The following is a 26573-nucleotide window of genomic DNA, read 5'->3' on the forward strand; positions in this document are numbered from 1 at the left end:
ACCAACCGATGTGTGAGGAGCAGCGGCGTTGGCGGTGAGCTCAATGTGCTTCTGAACAGTGCCGTCCAAGGTTGCCCTGCGCTCCAAGAAGGCCAGCGTCCTATCGGCCTCCTCTTGCATGTAGTAGTCCTTGTGGACGATTTGCGTGTAGACGTGGGTGATTATGTCGATGGTGTCTTGCTGCACCTGGCGCTGCGCGGCGAGCGCGACCTCGAGGTGGACATTCTCTGGCGCGACGGCGGGCAGTCGCAGGGCCACCAGTGCGTCGAAGAGGTTGTTACCATAGTGGTCGTTGAGGGTGGCGGGCATCGCAGAGCCTGGGCGCGTAGGCTGGAGGCTTACGTCAAAGTCGTCCGCAATCTTCTTGACGACGGTGAACTTGTCGAGGAAACCGACAAGGACCTCGTCGAACAAGGATACGAAGCTGTCTTCCAAGCGGTCCCTCGCCCTGGCGGCCTCAAGCAATACTACCTGGAGACGTTCCTCGGTGCCGGGCCGCAGGCCGGCGTCGTGGACCATCTGGCACAGCCGGCTGATGCTCGCGCTCATCGCCTCCATGGGTCTAGCGTAGCTTCTAGTCAACCGACCTTGCGATTCGAGTGATCACTCAGCCCTTGGTTAGCGTGCGTAGGTGTGTAGGATTTCGTACTACTCCTCGGCCCTCTACTGCACCTGCCTTTGGCTGTATGATAGGTGGGCCAGCCACCCCCTGGGGCCACATGTCATTCACCGAAAGACAGTTGCCGTAAGTCAATGAAGCTGCGTCCCCCTCCGTGTCGGTGCAGTATAGTCATCTCACCGGACCTCTAGTTGGGGCCAAATGAGAGAAGTTTGATGTTTACTGGTTTATTGGTCCCCTTTGCATTTTGCGCCAGGTTTTGACCTTTGATTTAACTAATAAAATGTTAATGCATGCAAACAAAATATTGTGTTAGTCACCTTACGAAAACCAAATAATCCCAAAATACTTAGGCACGGTGCATTAACTCCCTCCTTGTTTCTTATTTCGTGACATATCAACCGATGAGACATGTGGGCCGTGCATGCTTTCAATGACTTGAGACTACCAAACATGACATGCAGTGTTTAGTTCATTGCATGTAATCCTATTAGTACTCTAGTTAGGAGTAGCAAACAATCATTAAGTTCTCTCGCCGATAGGAATAAAACACCATGTATTTATTTACATAGGGAGTAGTACATTTTTGGTGACATGCATTACTAGATATTGCTAGTCAAATACTAAAATCCAGATGGACGTGGTAGTAGTCCTAAATCCAGACGGTGGCACTACTAGTACTAGTAGTAGTAGTACCAATGTAGGAGTAGTAGTAGGAGTACTAGCACTGTACTATCCGTTGGTCAAATTATTACGTGCTGCTCCTCACAGTGAAGTGACAATACCCTGCGCCGGAGATGACACCTGAGTATAGGCGTCGTGTTCGGCATACCATAGTCAGCCTCACCGTCTGCAGTCACTATCATCATGGCTGTAGAGCTAGCCTTCTTACAACTAGCCCTGTTCGACATAATTTCCCGTGCGTAGATGCCCGTGCATTGCACGAAACACCAAGATTGAGGGTGGACAGCTCCGGCAGCGGCCATCACGCCAGATTTTTCCACGGCCTTCTACTCCTAGATGTGGTGGGGAGGAGATGAGGTAGATTGTGAGAGACAAGGAGTTGTTTGTAAATAGGGAACAAGTGCGGGCATCTTTTTGCAAAAATGGAGAAGCTTGGTTTGTATGCGTCAGATCTAGATCCGACGGCTATTGGTGAAAGATGGGAGGCACAACATCATCACCAACTCAGGACCTGTTTGATTCGCAGGATTTTGAAAACGCGGGAATAGGACACGGCAATATTACAAGTTTCAAACTGATATTACAAATGTTAGGAGTAATGCTGCACCTACGAAGAGGGAATTACTAGGAAGTTTACGTAAGAACTTTCGTTACTTTACGTGGATGCAGCATTATCGTATAAACTAAAATCCACTGCCCTGACAAGTCACTAATGGGCAAATAAGTTTTTGAGTCTCTGGCCACTTGATGTTTCAAAAACAAATTCAGCTTCTATGGAGAAATGAGCTCCACCGTGTACCCGCGCGGGTGTGGCTGGGCACGAAGCGTGAGTACGTGCACGATGCACCTATTCTCTTCTTGTATATGTACACCACCTACGTGGGGTTGTGTGAGAGAGATACAAACCTAGAGAGATATAGTGTGTGGGTTCTTGAGAGTTTTTTTTGTGGGGGGGGGGTCAAATCAAAAAATTTAACATATCCAATGTGTGTGAAATAGAGTCCTGGATATAACATATATATAGAGGAGGCGATCCACGAGAAGAGAGTGGAGGTATCATCGGCTTGAGGTGTCCATAGAATCGAAGAGAGGGATGATGTGTGTGTGTGTGTGCGCGCGCGCGATCGATAAAGAGTGCCATCGAATTTGTGTGTGCCCACGTCAAAGATATAGAGTGGCTGGCCTACTGGAACGTGAGATGGGACATGTGCAGTTTGTCTCTGTGGCATGGATACCTACCTGCAGCGCTCGACTATCGGTGTGTGGTGGGGGAAGAGGGAGGCCCAATTAACTATAGAGGTACAATGCTGGTATATGTGTGGAGGAGGAGAGAGGCCTACCTCATGTATTAAGGAGATCGATCTGCCTCATGTATTAAGGGAGATCGGTCGGCATCCATGCATATGTGCAGGAGATGAATAAGGTTTGGAGAGAGACAGATCTAGAGTGTTGGAGGGGGTGGTAGTGGAGTTGCTTCTAACAAATGGTGGGATAGGCTTGCTAGACAAACGGAGGGCACGCCCGCAATATCAATAAGAGAGGAGATGGCTGCTTGTTGTCTGTGCACGTGCGTGTGAGAGATGGGTCAGGAGGCATGCATGAATGATGAGGGGGGACGATGTGGCTGTGGTAAGCAGACGTAACTACATAGGAAGATCAATTGCCCTTTGTAAGAGAAAGGAGAGACATAACTTGTGAGGTATGTCGATCGATGGGGGGGTAGTTAAAGTCGATCTAGGTATATGTTGGGAGATCGATCGGTATACATGCATGTGTGTGTTAGAAGCAAATGAGGCACGAGGAGAAGGATAGAGAGAGAGGGATGCATGTAGGAGGTGGTACGAGAGGCATACTATATCGAGGGGGAGGAGTGTGCGAGTACGAGAACGATGAAAAGAGTGGTGGGAGTGAGGCATGGATGGTGACAAGAGAAGAGGGGAAGCTTGTGTTTGTGCTAGGCACACCTGGCTAGAGAGGCATATCGATCGATGTGTGCCGTAAAGAAGGAGCTGGGGGGGCCTACGCACACCGTGGGTGAACGACCTAAAGTGAAAAGACGAATTTGCGCGATGGAGCTAGAGAATGCCGAGGGAGGGTGAGAGGGATGCGGGTGTGTGCGTGCACAAGAGAAAGTTAGCGCTAGCTACAAAGATAAGAGGGTTGTGTAGGTGTAAAAGACGAATAGAGATCATATATACTTCATTATAAAAAGCGAATTCGGATATTTGAAGAATTTATCATAGTGTTTCAAACCGACGGATGTGTGAATATATATAACGGTGATACACATGGTGTGGTTATGAACATGGTATACTACATTTAATATATTTTATCTCTACTCTTATAAAAAACGGAGTTGTTGATGATGGTGTGCCTGCCATCCTGCATTATAGGCTGTCTGATTTATATCTGGCGGATAGCAAGGAAACTATGATGGTTGAAGTTGGCAACAATCATGATTGTAGATTCTTATTGAAATAGAGAAACGAATTCAAATTTAGTTTGAATTGCAGTGGTAGTATAGACATTTGGAATGCACTAAAATGTTGGTATGAGTAGGTTACATGCATTATACAGCAAGTGAAAAAATTTAATCGGACATAACATGGATTCATACTCCCTCCTTCCATCTATATAGGGCGTAATGAGATTTTTAAGACCGCCTTTAACTATTGACAAGATTAATAGTACATGACATGCACAATGTGAAAATTATATCATTGAAAGAACCTTTCACAGACGAATTTAACGGTGTGCTTTGTGTAAGTTGCATGTCATATATCATTGCTCTAATATTTGGTCAAAGTTAGCATCGAAAAACGCATTAGGCCCTATATAGATGGAAGGAGGGAGTAGCTTTGAATAGCATTTGTATAGTAAAATGGGGCAAGACTCTCTCTTTGTGTGGTGTGAATAGTTTTATTTTTTCGTTTTCTTTTTGGTTGAGGGAAGTGCGAATTGATTTGGTACGTACAAGTACAATATTACTACACATTAGGCTTGTCCCTAAAATTCAACCCGCGTCTTGTTATATCCCGAAAATTCAGATATCGTGCTCCCAAAACTGGCGCCTTCACAACCCGCGCCTTGCTATCGCGAAATTATAATGCGCGCAAAAACTCCCTCCAGCTGCCAAATCCCGACACGTGAAATCCCCCTTCTAACCCTGAGCCGAAAGTGCCACTAGTTCAAATCGGTGGGGGGTACTTTTGTAACACACCCTACATTTTGGACAAGCGCGTTCCTAAGTCATGCTTCACCCCCTCCCATTGCCCCCTTTTCGCCATTCGAAATCCCAGGCCACCATAACCTCTCCGCTCCAGCCGCGAAACCCCACCCTCCTCCGTCCGCCACGTCACCGCTGCCTAGCCGGAGCCTCTTCCCCGACGATGTCGTCCACCGCAACAGCTCGACGTCCCTCGTCCACCTCCCCGGATGAGGATCCGTCGTCCATCTCGCCGTCCCGCCGGTTCAGCCACCCCGTCCTCCACCTCCAAGGACCTGCTCCGACGATCGCCTCATCTATCGCGGCTGCTCCATCCCCACAGCGTCGCCTTAACCTGCTCCACTGGAAATGCAGCATCCTCACCGAGTCCTCGGACGAAGCCGAGGCCTACTCGGTGCAACCAAAGAGGTTGTACACTCATCGCATCACACCTTCTCCTTAACTCAACCTCCCGGCGCCGACGGTGCTCCATCCCGCACCCCTGTGGAGAGGCTACCTTGAAGCCGGCGCCGCGGGCGACATCTCCACGGCGGCTCTCCCCCAGTGCAAGGCCCCTTCGGAGGCGGCGTCCATACCAGCCGGATCTGCTGCTGCTGCTCCGGCTCTCGCTCGATCGCTCGCTCGCCCAGCTGCTGCTGCTGCTGCTCTCCCCCTCGCTCATGCTGCTGCTCTGCTCCGATTAAGCCACACTTCAGTCGACTGAATCAACTTTTGGGTCAGTCGATTTTCAGGGGTTGGGGGCTCGCCGGAGTTAACGAAGAACCACCAGCAGCGGGGACGGGGGCTCGCCGGAGAGGTACCCCACTATCTATCTTAGGGTTCAGGGTGGGGGTGGAGGGGGGCCTAGAGGGCTGGCCGGGGCGGCGATGGCGAGTTGTTTTGGGGCGGCGAGGCGGCCCTGGGACCGGCGGTTCGGCCAGTGGTGGCTAGCGGCTCAGGGGGGTGCAGGTTGAAGATGAACTGCAGGCCCTCCCTAAACTACATGTCAAGTGCCTCTCTGCTACCATTGCGTTCAGTTTCGATAGTAGCATTCAGATTCCACAGTAAATTTCAGTTTTGGCAGTTAAGTTCAGAGTCAACAGTTTTTACCTAATCTGTTGTAGTCAGGTGGTTTTTGGTGATGTTAATTTTACATCCATTTTACATCATCTATTGGAGATGCTATTAGAATCCCACTTGAGATTGACGATGTCTGTCTTGTGCTGCTTCAGCCTTGACGTCTTACGGCTCACCGGAGCTGCTCCAACGACAGAACGATCCATCACAACAGAGCAGTGGCCTGGAAGCCGTCTACAGATTCCTCAGATCTTCCTCCACACCTGCGACAGCCACCTCTGCCTCAACTGCTTCAGCGACCAATCCAATGATGCTGAGGTCGATACGGCTACGGCAACGAGGTTGTACACTTGTTGCATCACTTATTACTATACATTCACATCGATCCATTAGGGCTATTTTGGTTCAATGGAAAAACATCGATCCACTGGTTGTTACCATCACTCTAAATTTCTGCATGCTCTCCTTACATAATCTCACCATATTTTTTTCGTATGCATGTCAGATATTATACACAATCATGCTGAACATGTAGAGAAAAAGAGAAGAGTTTTGCGCGGCAATACAATGTCATGCAGACATCGATCCATGGTGGGTTCAATGGAAAACCCTCCCCACCCCTCTCCAGATTGTAATCTAGAGGAAGATATCTGTTCTGAGGTAGATTCGGACGCCGCTGACCACTCCTATTTACCCCCCAACGTGTTTGCTCTACCTTGGCATGATGATGTTAGTCATATCATGCATATGTTGCCTTGAAGTGCCTACTTTTGACATCATATATGTCATCTGCTTAGTTTAGACATGTTCTGTAATGCCACATGTTTAGTTTCTATATCATATATGGGAATTATGCAGTCTCATGTCTTTTAGCCAGCCATAATATATGTGAAATGTGCAATGCCATCCTGTTTAACCAGGCATAATATATTTGAATGATATCTTGCCCATCCTTTTCTTCATTACATTTCCATTTGTCGACAATGTTTGTACATTAAACTACTCTTCCTGTGAATCAGCCATTTGGGTGGGAGATGGAAAAATCTGGAGTGAAAACAAGGCCTTCAGAGAAGACAGTGCTACCTGTCAAAGCAGATCTCTTGTTGGGTCCCGATAGCTCCTCAGAGATGGATTCAGAGACAGATGACCAGTCCTATTCCCCCACTGAGGTGTATGCTCTAACTTGGCACGGTTATACTGCTCATATCATGCATACGGTGTCTTGCATTGCATAGTTTAGACATCATATACAAAATATTCAAAACCATGTTCTTAGTTCAGACATCATATCAAATGCCCTCTGTTTAGCATATAAATCACATATGTGAATTAAATGATGCAATCCTGATTACTTAGATAACATGTAGGTGAATTATGTCATGCGATCTTGTTTAGTTATTCATCATATCTTTGAATTATGTTCATATATGTGAAATTATGTCATGCTATTCGTTTTAGTTAAACAATAAACATGTCAACTATTTCATGCCCTCTTTTTTCCACACTATCTATTGCATCTGTCTCTCATACAATGTATGTACATTCAACTATGTTTCCTGTTTATCAGCCATTCGAATTGGAGCGGGTGATGCCAGTATCTAGCAGACTAAAAACACGGTCTTCAAATAAAACAGTGCTACCTCTTGGTGGAGCTAGCACCCCGGATGTACATGCACAATAACCAGCCCTACCACACATAACCCAAACTCTCACAGATTGTACCCCTACTACGATGGACAGAGAACCAGCTTCACCCAATCTAACCCCAACCCCAGCCGATAGTAACCCAGTTCCTGTTGACACAGCACCATCTCCACCACAGAGCTCCCAAACAAGAGCAGTTAGTAAGGTAGCTCCATTGCCCAAAGGGCCAGTACTATCACGGCGAACCCCAACTCCACCAGTTAGTATGCCTATTCCTGTGGAGGAAGCACAACCAGCTAGTCGTAGTTTAGCATCTATCGCATTTGATGTTGTTAAATCATATGTGCGTATCTTCCCATCTTGGAAATATTATACTGAAGATGAAGGAAAATGCTAGTTGCAGGTGTTTGTCCAGGAGTTATGTGTAAGTAATGTTATTCATGGCAATTACTTTGCTTCGTCCCATACATCCTACCTCCATGATGGTTATAATACATCAAATTTTCCCATTTTTCTCTATAGAGAAGGACCGATTTGGAAACTCAGGATGAGGTAACCTGTGCTAATACCTCTGCTATCTTCAAGAATGCTTGGTGGCAGTATCGGAATTACCTGAAGAAAACGTACTTCACCGGCAAAGAAACACATCAAACTACCTTACGTTCTCCTGAGACACATTTACTGGATGATGACCGGGAACGCCTTGTTCTGTACTGGTCCCGAACCAAGAATGTGGTAAGGTCTATGAGCTCATTTCTATTTTTAAGTATTATATTCTTGCGTCTTACTGTACTCTGTTCATGTAGAACAAGTGCCTAAACCTGAAGAACAACTGTTCTAATTTAAGATTCCATTGCTACCATAGGACATAGATATATGTTTGTTTGATGCTTTTATTTTGTACTAGTACTTGGCAATAGAAGACTTGATAGTTTAATCCTGTCCACCTTACTAATGAACTAGTTCACCGAAATGAGTTTCATATACTAGTACATGCTAAACTTGTTATGTGTCTGCTTGTTTCTTCTTTTAGAATGCTGACAGACTATTGGGGAAGAGTGCCTTATTAAGCAACGACAAAGGAAGTAATGCAGATAAGGTTCAGGATAGTGACACATCCTGTCTTGGTTTAGTGTTGGAGTTACTGGCCACTACTGCTTGCACAAGCTATTCAAACTCACTATCTGAATCAGTTCGGTTTCTTGAGTCTCAACTACAAGCTGAAAGAAATCGATCAGCTGTGCTGCGACAAGAAGTGGAAGGACTGCGGAAGTCCCTGGAGCATTCAGATGCATACTTTTTGGTGCAACAACAAGCATTGGAGGATTTTAGCGCCAAACAGGACAAAGCTAATCAACTTGCTAAGCTTATTGCCAGCATGGTGGATACCCAGGATAACGTTTCTTGAGCTCTTCTGAAGTTGTTTCAGTTATGCTCTTGTTTTGCTGGCGCATTTATTTGCACTGGTGGCCAATTTTGACGGCCAGTGTATATGATATGCTGTTTTGTTCCCTATATTTGCACTGGTGGCGAACTTTGATGCCCAGTGGATGTAATATGTGTAATAGCCGTGATAGCCTAGCGTTAGTTGCTTGCTTATTTATTTCCTTGTTGTCTTGTTTATTTGTTTGCTTGTAGTCATTGCAATTCTTTTTCCGCGGTTAGCTAGTGGCTGCAATAACCTATTTTTTAAAACTAGGCCACAATAACCATGGGCTAATATTTACTGTAGTGACACTGGGCCTCCTACGGGCCGTAGAAAAAGTGGGCCTTCTACGGGCCATAGAAACAGTAGGCCTTCTACGGGCGGTAGAAACAATGGGCCTTCTACGGGCCGTATCATCAATGGGCCTTATACGGGCCGTATGATCGATTGGCCAAACATGGGCCAATAACATGCCGCATTATGGCCGTAAACGGGCTAGAGCTGGAATTGTCCGTTCATGGGCCGACCGTAATGGGCCATCGTTAATAGGCCGTATTTGATGATGCTATGAAAACAGCCCAATGTATTAACAGACCACAAACGGGCCGATTGTAACCATGGGCTAAATTTGGCCCACAAGCAGAAAATGACAGTAACGGGCCATAAGTAAACGAATGCTGGAAATGAGCCCAAGAATAAATGGGCTCTGAGAAGGCCGAAAGATAACATGGGCTGGAAACGGCCCAGCGGAATAACGAGCCGTTAATGGGTATAAAGTGATACACTGTTCATTACGGGCCAGTTTCACCACGGGCCGTTAATGGGTGTAAAGTGATACACTGTTCATTATGAGCCAGTTTCACCATGGGCCGTTAATAGGCCAAGAGTTACATAGGGCCTCATATGGGCCGAAAAGACGTCATGGGCCATACATGGGCCAGAAGTGAAAACGGGCTGGAATCATATTGGATTGCCCAGATGAGGCTACTGGGCCTAATTCAGATAGGGCGTAACGGGCCTTGGGTTAGCGTGTTGTAAATGGGCTAGATGTGAACAGGCCGTTAACAGGCTTTCCATGGGCCGGCCCGCCACCTTTTGACCAAGTCAAACGGGCCGGCCTTTTCACAGGAATGGGCCACTGTTGGGCTGTGCCACGTGTCGACATATCATAGGCGCCTATCTGACCCACTGACGAGCTGACACATTTTTCGTCCAGCCAATAAGAATTTTACACGTGGAAATTTCCCATTGGTCGGGGCTGTTAACGGGTTATCGGATCCAAAACCCGACCCGATAGCTTAACGGCGTTCCGTTACGGTGGATGCCACGTGTCGGTCACCCTTGACGAAAGCATTTCTTTGACGTGCGATTTATCGTCATGGAAGTGGACACTTCCATGATGATAATTTTGGTAATGTCATGGAACACTTCTACGATAGCACATGTATGACTATCTTGATTCTGTCATAAATTTGTCATGGATGTACATGCATGACAAAAAATGCGACCTACTGTGACAAACACGTATCATCACAGAAGTGTATTTTTTTGTAGTGTTACCATAGTCATATAGGCTAGGCTTCTAGGGTTTAGCCATTACGATCTCGTGGTAGATCAACTCTTGTAACACCCATATCATCAATATCAATCAAGCAGGATGTAGGGTATTACCTCCATAGAGAGGGCCCAAACCTGGGTAAACATTTTGTCCGCTGTCTCCTATTACCATCGATCCTAGATGCACAGTTCGGGACCCCCTACCCAAGATCCACCGGTTTTGACACAGATATTGGTCCTTTAATTTAGAGTTCCACTATACCATCCACGAAAGGTTCGATGGCTCCTTCAATCGTCTATAGCGACGCTGTCCAAGGAGAGCAGATCGATAGCTACGCCCCTGGCCACCAGGTCAGGTTTGGAAGCTTGAACTACGTCACGGATATCCGTGGAGACTTGATCTTCAATGGATTTGAGACCGCAGTGATCACTCCCCCTCGCTCCGATGAACATGACCAAAATCTGTCACCGGATCACATCCAGCGGATGGTCCCTGCTGCTGCAACGGCCTTAGAACTGGAGAAAATCATGCCATCCGAAGCCATAGAGTCCCCGGCGTTGGATCCGCACACGGGCTCGGCACCCCGCGATATCTACGTCAATGGAACTTCCGACTCGTCTTCGGCTATGAGTTCTGAATCGGGTACGCCTGCGGACACCGAGCTGGATCGGTTATCGATTTTCAAATTTAGTGCCGCAGACATCTTCCAGCACTGGCCCTTGGGTGATGTGCTAAACTCTTTAAAGAACTTGTCCTTGGAGAAGGACTCACAGCCGAACTATGTTCGGTTCGAGCCAGAGGCTGATGATGGGAAATTTTGTTTCCCACCCGCCACCCACTTCATAGCCACTATCGATGATTTAACTGGCGTGCTCGATTACGGCTCCGAAGACATCGATGGTATGGACGACGATGCCGACATGGATCAAGGCCAAGACCCTCCGTTCACTGGACGTTGGACGGCCACCTCTTCGTATGATGTGTACATGGTCGACACACCTAAAGAAGCTAGCGACGATGACAAAGGGGATCCAGTCGCGGATAAACCTTCTGAGACACAGTCCAAGCGCCGGCGCCCCAAACACCGCTCTAAGCGTCGTCGCTCAAAAAATGACAACACTGGCAACAGAGAAAATGGTACTCTAGGCAACGCTGAAAACAATGAAGACCCTGTTGGAGCCGCATCCGAACAGGAGGAACAAGACAACGGGCAAGATTACCCTGATAAACAAGCCACGCCCAATAACTCGGATGATGATAGTTATCGTCCAGTCTCCGAAGATGAGGAGAGCATCAGCAGCGAGGATTTCATCGTGCCCAAGGCACCCCGAGAGCAGGAATGCTTCAAGCGCCAGCTAATAGCTACCGTCAGAAGCCTGAAAAAGGAACAACAACAGCTCCAGGCTGATCAAAACTTGCTCATTGACAGGTGGACTGATGTCCTGGCAGCCGAAGAATACGGCCTCGAGCGCCAAGTCAAGAGTTACCCAAACCGTAAACTGCTACCTCAGTTCGATGAGGAGGCACCAAATCCCATACCTCCCTCACGCAATGCGGACCGACCACCACACGGTCGGGATAGTGCGACGGACCGACCACCCCACGGTCAGGATAAAGCGGCAACTCAGGCCGAACAACAGCCCGCCCACCACCTCGCAAAAACAGGGACAAAATGGCTCGGGACCATACATACGACCTTCGGCAGGAGCTGGACAGCAGAGAAGGACACAGCAGATGAATCTACGGATCGCGAGGACGCTTCCTGACTCGGGATGACGGCTACCTATTCGGGCGTGACAAACCTAGTCACACCCGGGCCGATAACCGCAGACGCACTCCATCAGAGGTGCGCCGTGATGCGGCCCAATATAGAGGCGCCGCACACCCTCTCTGCTTCATAGATGAGGTGCTGGATCACGAATTCCCCGAGGGGTTCAAGCCCGTCAATATTGAATCATACGACGGAACAACCGACCCCGCAGTGTGGGTCGAAGATTTTATTCTCCACATCCACATGGCCCAAGGAGATGACCTCCATGCTATCAAATACCTCCCATTAAAGCTCAAGGGACCAACTCGCCACTGGTTGAACAGCCTGCCTGAAAATTCCATCGGCAGCTGGGAGGGCTTGGAAGAAGCCTTCCTCGACAACTTCCAAGGTACGTATGTCCGGCCACCCGATGCCGATGACCTAAGCCACATAGTTCAACAACCTAGAGAATCGGCCAAAAAAATCTGGACTAGGTTCCTAACCAAAAAGAACCAGATCATTGACTGTCCGGATGCTGAAGCCCTAGCGGCCTTTAAACACAGCATCCGTGGCGAATGGCTAGCCCACCACCTCGACCAAGAAAAGCCATGATCCATGGCAGCCCTCATGGCACTTATGACCCACTTTTGCGCGGGAGAAGATAGTTGGCTGGCTCGCAGTACAAACACAGCCAACGAAGCAGGCCCCTCCGAGGCCAAAAATAGCACCAGCAAGCTCTGGCGCAACAGACACAAACGACGAAGCAATGGCGATAACACCGACGACACCATAGTTCACACCGGATTCAGCGGCTCCAAATCCGGCCAGCGAAAGAAGCCCTATAAAAGGAACGGTGGAGGACCATCCAGCTTGGACCGCATACTCGATCATCCTTGCCAGATACATGGCACCCTAGACAAACCGGCCAACCATACTAACCGAGATTGCTGGGTCCTTAAGCAAGCCAGCAAGGTAAATAGCGGAAACAAGGAAGGGGAATCGCAGAGCAAGGACGAAAATGAGGAGCCTCGGCAGCCGAACACTGGGCGGCAGAAGAAATTCCCGCCTCAAGTCAAAACAGTGAATATGATATACGCTACACACATCCCTAAAAGGGAGCGCAAGCGCGCACTTAGGGACGTTTACGCGGTAGAGCCAGTCGCCCCAAAGTTCAACCCATGGTCGCCATTCCCGATCACCTTTGATCGTAGTGATCACCCAACTAGCATCTGTCATGGCAGTTCGGCCGCATTGGTACTGGACCCAATCATCGACGGATTTCACATGACACAAGTCCTAATGGACGGTGGTAGCAGCCTCAACCTGCTCTATCAGGATACAGTACACAAAATGGACATTAATCCCTCATGAATCAAGCCCATGATAACTACCTTTAAAGGAGTTATACCAGGTATAGAAGCCCGCTGTACGGGCTTGATCACGCTGGAGGTGGTCTTCAGTTCCCCGGATAACTTCCAAAGCGAAGAGCTAATCTTCGATATCGTCCCCTTCTGCAGCGGCTATCACGCACTGCTCTGACGAACCGCATTCTCTAAATTCAACGCGGCGCCGCATTATGCTTATCTCAAGCTCAAGATGCCCGGTCCATGCGGCATCATTACAGTAAATGGAAACACGGAACGTTCCCTCCGCATAGAGGAACATACCGCAGCCCTAGCAGCAGAAGTACAGAGCAGCCTTCTCAAGCGGCACCATAATCCGGCCGCCGAACCCCTGGGCATCGTCAAGAAGGTCCGGACTACACTGCAAAAGGGCAGCTCGGTTCGTCAAGAGCTAAATTAGTTAATTCGGCCTCCATCCCAGCCCCGAGGAGGAAAGGGCATCCGTGCCGCGCGTACATAATTACGCACTCAAAACCTCATGGGTACTGATGGACGAATAAATCGCTCGCGATCTGTCGGCGTTCTGGGAACGGGGGTCCCCAGACTTGCCTGCCTGTGGCATGGCTCAAGCGGGGCCCAGCGGGGCCCATCTTCATCAGCTCAGGCTCAAAGACCCTCGCGAGGGCTCAAGCCTCGCGGGGCGGATGACAGGAAGCTTCCTCAGAGGCAGCCTCATCAGGCAGGCTCGCGAGGAGGCGGAGAGATCAACACAGGGGTACCTCGCGAGGAACCCGTGACGCAAGCCATGACGATCGAGACCAGGCGGGCGCCAGGCGGGCGCCGGCCTGCGCAGTGTCCTTGTTTCCCCTTTGATGTAAAGGGGGCAAGCACTGGCCAAGGCATCAGGCAAAGGTTACCATTCCGGTGCAATGAGACCAAGACTAGCCGGATGGCAGGACGGAGGTCACCGTGGAGCCCAAGACGGCGTCATCGCCAGTGCTTTTGGCAGCCGAAGACCACCTTTGGTCAAGATAACTTCTACTAGATCTTCCCCTTCGAAATGGCCAATTGTTGGTGCCCTTCCTGCTCATTATTTGGGGAGAGGCCCAGGGCCTCTATAAATAGAGCTAGCCACCACATAGTAGAGATAGGTAGACACCCCAGGAGACCCCCGGGGAAAGATCTGGTAGAACCCCAGCCGAGAGAGAGAGGCGACTAATCTCACCCTAGCAGTTCATCGCACCGGCTCAAGAACACCTCTCGCGAGGCTGTTCTTCCCTTGTACTGTCCATCATCAGCCGAGAGGCAATCCACCACACCACACACTAGAGTAGGGTATTACACCACAACGGTGGCCCGAACCAGTATAAACCTCGTGTCTCTTGTGTTGTTCATCATTTTCATCTTAGTTCGCACGAGAGGATCAGACGTAGATCGGTAGCGGAGAGATCTCCACGCGAACCTCAGTGTTCGGACCTCAAGGGTCTGCCGGAACCCGAAACCCGACATTTGGCGTGCCAGGTAGGGGTGTGCCGGAGTGCTCCTTCCTCCGCGTCATGTTCCGCCGCTTCTCCACCCAGATGTCAAGCAACCTGGCTACCAACGCCAACCGCTGGGCGGCATGGCCCGCCCACGCCGGGTCGCCGTCTCAGGGCGACCTCAACCTTGCGCCTCAGGCAGCTCGCGCTCCACAGGGCGCTGCAGGGCGCGGGCGACGCGGCCAGACGCCGCCTGCCCTCATGCCATGACAGGTGCGGGCCACAGCAAGGGCCTTGAACCACGCCGCTGCCACGGCACCATACACCCGACGGGAGCAGGCAAACTCCAGGGCCACGCTCATGGTGGCCCGAGAGCTACTACGGTGCCGCTTGCTGGAAGCCGGCCGCGATGTGTTGTTGGAGCGAGTGGCCGAGCTCCTGGACGCCGCCGCCTTGGGAGCGCCCCCCTTCTGCATCCAGCTGCTGCCCCAGATCTAGGACAGGTCGCACGACGGCATTATGCGCGCCCACGCGATTTCAGGCGGGCCCCAGGGCCGGTCCAGCGCCAACACCTCCGCCAGCACCGGGCGGCAGATCGCGCGGGCCCTTCCCCAGGCCAATGAAGGGATGCGCACCGCGGCCTTTGGCCTCGGCGGACCGCCGCGTCATCACATACAAGGCGACACCCCAAGCCAGACTGCGTGGCATGCGGGGCGCTACAGCGAGGTCCACGAGGTGGTCGCCCCGGAGGCCTACGTACCCCGCATGGTGGATCAAGGGCGCGAGCTGGAAAAGGTCACGGCTCGTTCCTTGGGCACGGCTGGGACGAGGAGGCGCCATAAGCCGAGCTCTTTCAGGAACCCCAAGAGAGCATCGACAATCGCGCAGACAGCGGCAACTATCGGGTACCACTCATCCCTCGGGAGCAAGCTTACGCTAACCATGGGTCACAGGAGGTACAGGTCGCCGCAGTAGATGGCTGCCCCAACGTTGCAGCCTCTTATCCCTCGGGAGGAGGGTGCAGGGGGCTGCAGGAAAGGGGCCGAGATCCGGGCTCCCCCTCGCGGCGGTCGGGTCAAGATGTTCTCCGGAGGTAGGCCCTCTGCCGGGGAGGTGCCCCATGGCCTGCCCCCGGCGGAGGACCCGTGGTCGTCGGGGGAACCGCTGGCGACCGCTCTACCCCATTGGCGTCGTCCTTGGTTTCCGGTCGCCATCAATGGCGGCAGAGTGAGGCGCAAGGCGGGGCCCTCGTCTGGCGATGTGAAGCAAGGCTAGTACCTGTGAAGAAGGCCCAGTGCCTGTGAAGCTCGCCACCCCGTGACACTCTCACGTAATAATGAGTGGGGTTGTACACGCCCCGGAGTCTCAGGAGCGCCGGCCTCAGGCCCTGGGGCTCCCGCCCACGCCCAGTGGCAGCACTTAGCTTCGCGCTGGTGAGAAGACGTCGAAGACTAGACTAGGCGCCGGACGTGGCTTTTTTGTTTTTCTTCCACCTTTTTGCTTTTTTGCTTCTTCCTTGTCAGCAAGTTTCTTTGGTTTGGATTTAAGATGGATTTGAGTTCGAAGCTTGCGTGCATTCGGGGAGGGGGTGTTTAGTCTCGTTCGAGCAATCTCTCGTGTTCTGGTTTCGGATTTACGCCCCAAGCTAGCGTCAGCTGCCCCCCTCACGAGCCCCTCGTGAGCCGGGTCGGGCCAGGCACGCCTACAACCAGGAGCACTGTCTCCGCACCCTCTCTGGAGGTCCTCGTCACAGGATCAGCAGGTTAATCGAGGGACGCCGAAGGCGTAGCATCCCCCTGCAGGCCCGCTCAGGGCACGCCAGGGCCGGAAGGTAAACGAATCAACCGAACAATCACCGGGCTAGCGACTAAACTCACGCATAACGTTGTGCTCACCAGAGTGCGGATTACAAATCTTTACATGAGGGGCCTCCCCTCCCAAAATGCTCTTATATTCTTCAGGGCCAAGCCCGAGTCTTCTTCATGCAGGATAAACTGCGGAGACATGCGGTCAGTCGGACATATCACTCACCACGTCTTCTGGGGCGCCCTCAGAAGCGTCACTGGCGTCGTCGACATTGTCACCACCGCTGCCAGCATCCCCATCATCACCAGGATCGTCCACAACGTCGCCTTCATTGGCGACCACGACCACGCCGTCGTCATCAGACGCGAAGGCCCTGACGAGGGCGTCCATGTTGTCCTCCACCCACCGCGCCAGGTCACCTCGGACGGCAATGGGCACGGGTGCGATGGCAACGTCGAAGTCAAAGTGGGGTCCCTGTCCTACAGATAGCTGAAGACACGGGAGAAGGCACACCCGAGCAAGGCTCAGCTCCTCTCTTCGACAAGCCAGCGGGACCTCTCGGACCGGTTCTCCAGAAGTGTCACCACATCAGTGAAAAATTGGAGGTTGCCGGCGTAGTTAACCTCGTGCGGCTCCCTAGCAGTAGCCTCGCAGACATAGCCCAAAGCTGTGTTGGCCCTCTCTCGGAGCGTTTGAAGCATGGGGGCATGCACATGCTCCAGAACCCGCCGCCGACGGAGCTCGTCCTCACTTTGCTGCGCGACGGCCTCGGCGTCATCGACCCTCTCTTGAAGAAGAAGCTGCTCGGCCCAGGAAGAGGACAGCTCTGCCTGCGCCACGCCGAGGGCGGCTGCGGAGGAGTCCTCACGCCGTGTTGCTCCGGTCAGTTTGGCCCTGAGGGCTGCGGTCCTGCCCTCGGCCCCGGCCTTGATCAGCCCCAACCTCGTCCCTTGGTCGCGCTCGAGGACCGAGCAAGCTTCTGCCACGCGGCGATCGACTTCTTCCTGGGCTCGGGCTTTGTGCGCGGCAAGGTCATCCTCCGCCTGGGCCACCAGGCGCTCCCTCGTCTCCAACCGCTCAAGGTCAAGGTTGCGCTCGGCGGCCTCCAGCGTCAGCACCTCCTCGCGCTTCAGAAGCTCCACCCGGTCGACAGAGGCCGCCCCCATCGACTCAAGGGCCACCTGGCGCAATTCCACTTGCTGCTCCAGGGAGTTGCTCCAGGCTTGGAGCTCCCATGCGTGCTCCTCCGCATCCTTGCACCGCCGGTCTACCTCCCGAGCCTCCTCAATGGCCAGGGAGCAGGCCTCCCGCGAAGCTGCCAGCGACGCCTTAGCCTTCGCATTGTCAAGATGACGTTGATGACGCGCGAGGGCTACAACAACCTTTAGTTTGCACTTCTCCTCAACAAGGCACAAACCTTTGGCCTCAAGGCGCGCATCCTCGTCAGCAAGTTATGCCCCGATTCGGCTCACCGCATCCGCCGCCCCCTGGAGGAGCTCTTCACGAAGGGCACGACGCTCCCGAGCACGCCTGAGCACCTCTTCCACATCACCTTCTTCCGCTGGAGCATGCAGAGGGCCCCAAGACGGTAAGCCCCCTCCAGGCGTGGGGCAGGGGGCTACCGCCACAGCCGTCGCCGGATGGACCGCCCTGAGAGTCCGGCCCGGTGTCGATCCACCGATGGAGAAGGAGCCAAGGAAGGACCTCAGTCATTCGCCTTCTATGACCAGAGAAGGGGCACGGGGAAGCCTGACGTGCCCCAAGAAGACTCGCGAAGAAAGGGCATCGGGCGAGCAAGCTCGAGGCGCCCTATGGAGCAGATCACTCCACGAACTGGTCCAGCGGCGAGGGCGCCACCTGAGCTCGGCGGACCCGGAGCCAGCAAAGGGGGCGAAGCTGCTGGGGCTGGCTCCTGGGTCGACTCGACGGACTCAGCAAGGCGGGACCTGAAGGGCCACGGTCAACCACAAGGATAACAGAGCAAGTGAGCAGGGAAAGAAGAAGGCTTACTCGTCCATGGCAAAGTACTTCCTGCGCTTCAACAAGCGGCAAGGGCGGTCGCTGCCGCCTGAGGCCTCCTTCCTCTTGCGAAGGGCCTTGAAGTCTACACGAAACCGACCCAAGCGCCTGGGGCGGGGGTCGGCCTGGGGCGCAGAAGAAGCCTCAGGATTGTCGGCGCTGGAGGAGTCAGCTTTGGGGGCACCGTCGGGCGTCGCCTCGCGAAGAACGTCTAGGGGCTGGGGAGCCCCAGCCTCAGGAGCCGAAGGCCAAAACCCTGCATCAACCGCCACACCAGGGCGGGCCTCGGGGGATGCCGCCTTCAAGGCTTCACACGGCGCCACCACCTCGACATCAGCTACCTCGGCCCCCGCCGGCTCTCTTCCCACTGTGCCTCCTGGGGAGGGACCGCTGTGGGCGGCGGGGGCAGCAACCACGACAACTGGGTTCTCGCGTGGCCCCGTGAGGCCAGCCGGGCGCAGCCCCCACTCGTCGAAGCTGGGCATCTGCTTCATGAAATCGGCCCTGCCAGAACAAACGTACAGAAGGACGCCACCGCTCCGTAGGCTGCTTGGGGAAGGGTCACCAGTCAAGACCCGAAGCACTGTCCGTAGCATTTCGGGCGCCAAATCCTCCTCCTGAAGCCGCATGCGGTCTCCACGCCCCACAAAGTCCCACATCCGGCGAGAGTGGCACTGGAGAGGAGCAATGCAACACAGAAGGAACTCCCTCGCCACCTTGGGCGCTGTCACATTGTGCGCCCTCAAACTTTCGAAGCGGCGCCGGATGAAAGCGAGCCGGGGGCTCGCGAGCGGTTCATGACCCCAGCCAGGGTTGGGAACAGCAGGCAAGGTCAGGTGCGAGAGCAAGGGGCTAGGCACCCCGACATCCACGTACAGCCACCGCTCTCTGAACCTGGCCTGAGAAGGCGGAAGGACGAAGTCAATCCCTGAAGCAGCCGTCTCGGGCACAGCGAAGAAGCTTACACACCCCGAGCACTGAGTGGGATCGCTCAGGCGCAAAGAGAAGAAGTGTCGCAGCAGAGCAATAGAAGGAGGGTAATGGACTCCGACCCGAGGTGCATCATGTGGATCTGATAATGGGAGAGCACAACATTGAAGAAAGCAGAAAAGGAGGGAACCAGACCTGCCCATAGGGCATCGGCGAAGAATCAGACCTCCGTGACGGTCCTAGCAAGAAAGGTGCGGGATGCGGGCCAAACTGTGGTCCGTCCGCACTCGTTGAAGATGGAAGCGAGGGCAGAGTGGACCTTGTCCAAGGCTTCCGGGTTGAGTATGATTGACCGATCGACGGCGGGGGCCGCCGCTGGAGGTGCGCAGGACGAAGGCGCGAGCTTCTTCCCCCTTCCCTTCTTTGTCGGCGCCATGGTGTTGGGGAAGGGGAAGAGCTCGGGCCGGATTGGCGGCGGAGGTTGGAGCTTGGAGAAGAGGAAAGGTAGGAGGCGAGCGGATGGCCAAAGGAGGAACAACTGTATGCAACTACGGGTCCGCTTAGCCGGGCGCGCAGCAAGGCGTCGTGGGAAGTGCAGACGCCCATGCCCAATCAACCTCCACGCGGCGCCCAAGGCCGCAGGCTGTTAGGGCCCACGGCGCTTCGCGCTTGCCCCTTCACTTATCTGCTAAGCCAAGCCCGCGCGCGCCTTGGGCCCGGGTGCTACTGTCGGCGTTCTAGGAACGGGGGTCCCCAGACTTGCCTGCCTACGGCCTGCGGCGTGGCTCAAGAAGGGGCCCAGCGCGGCCCATCTTCATCAGCTCAAGCTCAAAGACCCTCGCGAGGGGCCAAGCCTCGCGGGGCGGAGACAGGAAGCTTCCTCAGAGGCAGCCTCATCAGGCAGGCTCGCGAGGAGGCGGAGAGATCAAGGCAGGGGTACCTCGCAAGGAACCCGTGACGCAAGCCATGACGATCAAGACCAGGCGGGCGCCAGGCGGGCGCCGGCCTGCGCAGTGTCCTTGTTTCCCATTTGGTGCAAAGGGGGCAAGCACAGGCGAAGGCATCAGGCAAAGGTTACCATTCCGGTGCAATGAGAGCAAGACCAGCCGAACGGCAGGACGGAGGTCACCGTGGAGCCCAAGACGGCGTCATCGCCAGTGCTTTTGGCAGCCGAAGACCACCTTTGGTCAGGATAACTTCTACTAGATCTTCCCCTTCGAAATGGCTAATTGTCGGCGCCCTTCCCGCTCATTATTTGGGGAGAGGCCAAGGGCCTCTATAAATAGAGCTAGCCACCATAGAGTAGAGACAGGTAGACACCCCAGGAGACCCCCGGGGAAAGATCTGGTAGAACCCCAGCAGAGAGAGAGAGAGAGGCGACTGAACTCACCCTAGCAGTTCATCGCACCGGCTCAAGAACACCTCTCGCGAGGCTGTTCTTCCCTTGTATTGTCCATCATCAGCCCAGAGGCAATCCACCACACCACACACTGGAGTAGGGTATTACACCACAACGGTGGCCCGGACCAGTATAAACCCCATGTCTCTTGTGTTTTTCATCATTTTCATCTTAGTTTGCACGAGAGGATCAGACGTAGATCGGTAGGGGAGAGATCTCCGCGCGCACCCTAGTGTTCGAACCTCAAGGTTCTGTCGGAACCCAAAACCCGACACGATCCACAGTGCGGCTTGACCGACCCTGAGATTCGCATGCCTTTATTTTTTCTTTTTATTATCATAGGTCTTTTCTCTTTTCGAGGTCTATATGGACGACCCGCTTGCAGAACACACCAAGGAGGCAAGAAGCTCCAACATACAAGGGAATCCCCAGGTGGTCTCTATTAACGATTGCCATACTTTTTTTACATACCTGCACGTAGCTTGCCCTTGGTTGCGACATGTTAAAAAGCTTTACCTGCTTATCACATTACTCGCACAAAGTATGCCTCGACGTACCAATTACACCACAATGATGAATAAATGGTGGCGTCAGCTTTTTACTTAATCTTTCCTGTTTCCTCACATTTGTGCATATTACTTATTACATGGTACACTATGGTATGTATCAGTGTGACAGGGGCTTCATTACACCCCGTTCTACGGCAATAAAATCCTGAACACTTTTTCAGTATAGTTCGGCACCCCAAACTTATAGCATTATATGCATCGGCTCAGAATCATGTCTTTGGTCAATAGTTGGGTTGCCCGGCTCCTATGCTTACTACCTTATGTTCAGCTATATCGGCTAGGGTAGTAAAGGGAGAACTACTGCGATTGTGTCCCAGTTCTTCCGGACGAGCACCTTAGTAGAGAAAGCCGAAAACTGACGACTGTCATGATGCGGCGAGAGCCGGTCAGCTGTTCGAGAGGTTCCAAATCGTTAGAGATTTTTTCCGCTTCGTGCGAAGAATCGGTCCCTCCGATTAGTATAGTATAACGCCCCTAGTTCGGCCTTACGAATACCAGGGGCTTCGCCAACCTTTTCAATTGTCAAAGTCCTGTGGCTAAGACGCTAAGTGAGGGCGGTAAAGGCCGCATAGTCTGAATGCCTTGTTCGTTGCGCTAAACGCCTCCTTTAAGGACCAGAATGCGGAGTAACGAGTGTTTAGATTTATCTCGAACACCCTCATACTATCTACGTGGGGGCAGAAGCCGACGACTGGTCAACCATCAGATTTCATAAACGGCCGCACAGGAGGTAAAATGTAAATCACAAGCATTATAATACATAACATCATTGTTCCACATTACAGGACAGGATAATACAAATGTTCTCATGGGAAAATGATATCCTTCGAACATTGTTCCGCCACAAGGTGGGACCCCTCCAGTACGCCATCAAAATAGAGCTCGGGTCGATGATGCTCCTTGCCCTCCGGCGGGCCCTCGGTTATCAGCTTTGCCCAATGCGTCTTGACGCGGGCAAAGGCCATACGCGCACCTTCAATGCAGACCGACCACTTCACGGTTTCGAGCCGCGAACAAGCATTTACAAGCCGCTTAACAAGTCCGAAATAACTGCTAGGTACAGGCTCGGCAGGCCACAGTCGGACTATCAGGTCCTTCATGGCTAGCTCTACCGACTTGTGTAGCTCGACCAACTACTTCAGCTGGTCGGTGAAGGGCAACGGATGTTCGGGTCCAAGATACTGGGACCAGAATAGCTTCTCCGTAGACATGCCTTCTTCGGCTCTGTAATGCTCGGCAGCATCCGATATACTGCGCGGTAGATCCGCAAATGCCCCTGGAAAACCCGAATTCGGATAAGTACATGCAAGGTTGTCAGAATCGCGATTCCGTTATATGATTCTACGACTTTACGATCCAAACTAACCCCTCCGATTCTATGATTTTACTTCATAGAATCTACGTTTCTACGATCCTGATAGTGAAGATTCTATGATTTACGATCCTACCATCGGAGCTCCGATCCGATTCAAAATCACGATTCTGACAACCTTGAGTACATGGAATGTTTCTTTTACATACTTGCTTTGCATGGTGAAAGAATTACCCGCCGCAATCTCCTTGGCCGCCTGAATTTCCTGGAGGGCATTCTGGGCTTCGGCTCGTGCATCCTGTGCGCTTCGGTGGGCCTTCGCTCATTCGGACTCTTGGGCTTTACAATCGCGCTCCAAGGACTCAAATCTCTTGATCGCGTCCTGGAGCTGTTGCTGCACCTCGCCGACCTGGGACTCATGCTTGGGCACGTTCCTTGGCCGCCTTGTCCTCGGCCTCGGCCAAGGCCTTCTTGAGGGCTGCCACCTCGGTCGTAGCCCCTAGTAAAGGTCATGACAACTCAGTCTGGATGGACTATTAATTTTTTCTTAAAAAGGTACCAGCATGTCAGCACATACCTTAGCTATCCTCTAGCTGCTTCTTTACGAGGCCGAGCTCTTCCTCAGCCCGCTCTAGTTTCCGCTTCAGTCCGGAGACCTCTACAGCATGAGCGGTGGGAGCCTACAGCGACACCTGCTTATTCACAAAGACAACTTATGTTAGACTCATGCGATATCTCTTTTTGATCCTCTGTTCGGCTTTTTCTTTCTGAACACCAAATAGAGCATCAGGAGCTACTGTCTATACTATGATATTCTTCCTACAAACGCATTACTTACCTCAAAGCCTGATAGAAGGCTAGTGCATGCTTTGGTCAGTCCGCTTTTCACGAACTGGACCTTCTCTATTACCGTGCCCATAAGGGTGTGGTGTGCATCCACAATAGAGGCACCTCGTAGAGCCTCCAGCAGGTTATCCGGTGCCTCTAGTTGGATAGAGGTGACCGGCGGAACAGGCACATTCCCTCCTTTCGGGGCATGCCGTTCGCTGGACTCCAGAGCATTATAGGTCTCCGGAATGGTATCCGGCTTAGGTCCAAAGGGAACCTGGCCCTGTCGCCAGTCCCCACAGGGGCTTTTCCCCCCATGCGTCCAGGGCAATTGAGGAATCGTCCCGGGGCACCACCCCGATGATCTCCGGAAGCCCCCTGGTTGGGGACGGTCTTTTGTGACACCACCTCATCGTCACCCTTGGGAGAGACGGAATGAGCAGGTGGCGGAGACATGCTAGCCATCTCCTTTGAGTCTAGCGATCCCTCTGACGAGGATCGTGGGGAGCCATCGCGTGCTGAACTGCAATAACAAGGTTTAAGGTGTATCAATATTACAAACCGGGAAGGCTAGACGTTTTCGGATCCTTGTACTTACGAGGCGGCCGGAGGCTTGGTCCGGCGAGGTCGCTCCGGACTGCTGTCAACATCCCACACAGAGTTGTCCGCGTGGGAACCCCTAACCCTCTTAGGCGCTTTCGCCTCTGGATCTGCGGGGGCCGCTCTCTTCTTCCTCCCCACTTCAGGTGGGGAGTCGCTTTCTTCTTCCTCTTCATCATCGTCGGCGGCGGACGAAGAAGAAGCCTCATCGTCGGACATCACGTCCGAAGCGCCTTTGGCCGCTTTCTTGGAAAAAGCATTTTCTTCAATAACGGGAATTCTTGGTCTTCGGGTAGCGGAGCCGGACTGTTAATCCCCTCCGCTATCTTGACCCAGGCCTGGAAACACGGGTAGAAAAGCTTAGGATTTTCTCAAAATATGCTGGTAAAGGGTACGCCTTAAAAACATTAAAAGACCTCACCGGGTTAGCCTGGCGTTTTAAGCTAAGCCCGCGATCTTCGGTCGTGGGCATTGGCGTCTCACCGGCCTTGAAGAGCACCTTCCAGATTTCTTCATGCGTCGTGCCGAAGAGCTCTAGTAGCATCTGGTGCTTGGCCGGATCGTACTCCCATAGATAGCAAGCCAGGCATTGGCACGGAAGGACCCGACGAATGAGCATGACCTGTACCACGTTGACGAGTTTGATCTTCCTATCCATCATGTTCTGGACACACATCTGGAGCCGAGTCAGCTCCTCCGAGGGACCCCAGGTCAGGCCCCTCTCTTGCCAGGAGGTGAGCCACATCGGGAATCCAGATCTGAATTCAGGGGCCACCACCCAGTTGGCGTCGCGTGGCTCGGTGATATAGAACCACCCCGATTGCCACCCTTTCACCGTCTCCGTGAACGAGCCTTAGGTCCAAGTAACGTTGGGCATCTTGCCCACCATGGTGCCTCCGCACTCTGCTTGTTGGCCGCTCACCACCTTCGGCTTCACGTTGAAAGTCTTCAACCATAGGCCGAAATGAGGCGGGATGCGGAGGAAGGCCTCGCACACGACAATGAATGTCGTGATGTTGAGGATGAAGTTGGGGGCTAGGTCATGAAAGTCTAGCCCATAGTAAAACATCAGTCCGCAGACGAAGGGGTGGAGAGGGAGGCCCAGCCCGCGGACAAAGTGTGTGAGAAACACAACCCTCTAGTGGGGCTCTGGAGTAGAGACGATCTGTCCCTTATCCGGGAGTCGGTGAGCGATCTCCTTGGCCAGATATCCGGCCTCCCGGAGTGCCTTGATATCCTTCTTCCTGACAGAGGAGGCCATCCACTTACCCCCAGCTCCGGATCCGGACATTTTCTGAGTGCTTTGTCGATTGAGGGAAAAGCTAGAAGCTTGGGCGCTGGAGCTCAGGGACGGAAGGACTAAGGAGGAGTTGAGGTGTGGTTGAAGGAAAGGGCATCCTTATCCCCTTATAAAGGACGTGAATATCAAGCATCTCCCCACTCGCCTTAAACTCACCTATTCCCAAGGGCCGTGCTAACGGCACGATTGGGCCACCCATGCCCGTATTGATGAGAATCCCGTAATAAGGGGGCATGATCTCTGCTTCGACAAGACGTGCCAATGGCAACCACATCTCGAAACATGGAGCGGCAGACGAAAAATGGTCCGAAATTAGGACCGGACAGATGTGATGTCACATTGTAAAAGCTGTCAGCGGATTAGACTCGTGTAAAAATATATATTCTCTCTACGGTTATGTATGGTGTGTGTGACAGGTCCGGATACTATCATCGCATCCGAAGACTATCTTGAAGTTCGAATAAAAGGGAACCCGCCTTGCAATGCCGAAGACAATCTGTGTGTCGAAATCCTCGTCATTGAAGCCAGGTTCAGGGGCTACTGAGGGAGTCCTGAACTAAGGGGTCCTCGGGCGTCCGGCCTGTTATCCATGGGCCGGACTGTTGGTCTGTGAAGACATGAAGACCGAAGACTATACCTGAGTCCGGATTGGACTCTCCTTGGCATGGAAGGCAAGCTTGGCAACCAACTATGAAGATTCGTTCTTATGTAACCGACTCTATGTAAACCCTAGATCCCCTCGGTGTCTATATAAACCGGAGGGGATAGTCCGGAAAGGACACATTCCTTACCATAGTCATACAGGCAAGGCTTCTAGGGTTTAGCCATTACGATCTCATGGTAGATCAACTCGTGTAACACCCATATTCATCAATATCAATCAAGCAGGACGTAGGGTATTACCTCCATAGATAGGGCCCGAACCTAGGTAAACATTGTGTCCCCTGTCTCCTGTTACCATCGATCCTAGACGCACAGTTCGGGATCCCCTACTCGAGATCCGCCGGTTTTGACACCGACAACGGC

Source organism: Triticum urartu, chromosome 4, assembly GCF_003073215.2.
Source record: "Triticum urartu cultivar G1812 chromosome 4, Tu2.1, whole genome shotgun sequence".
Lineage (NCBI taxonomy): Eukaryota > Viridiplantae > Streptophyta > Magnoliopsida > Poales > Poaceae > Triticum > Triticum urartu.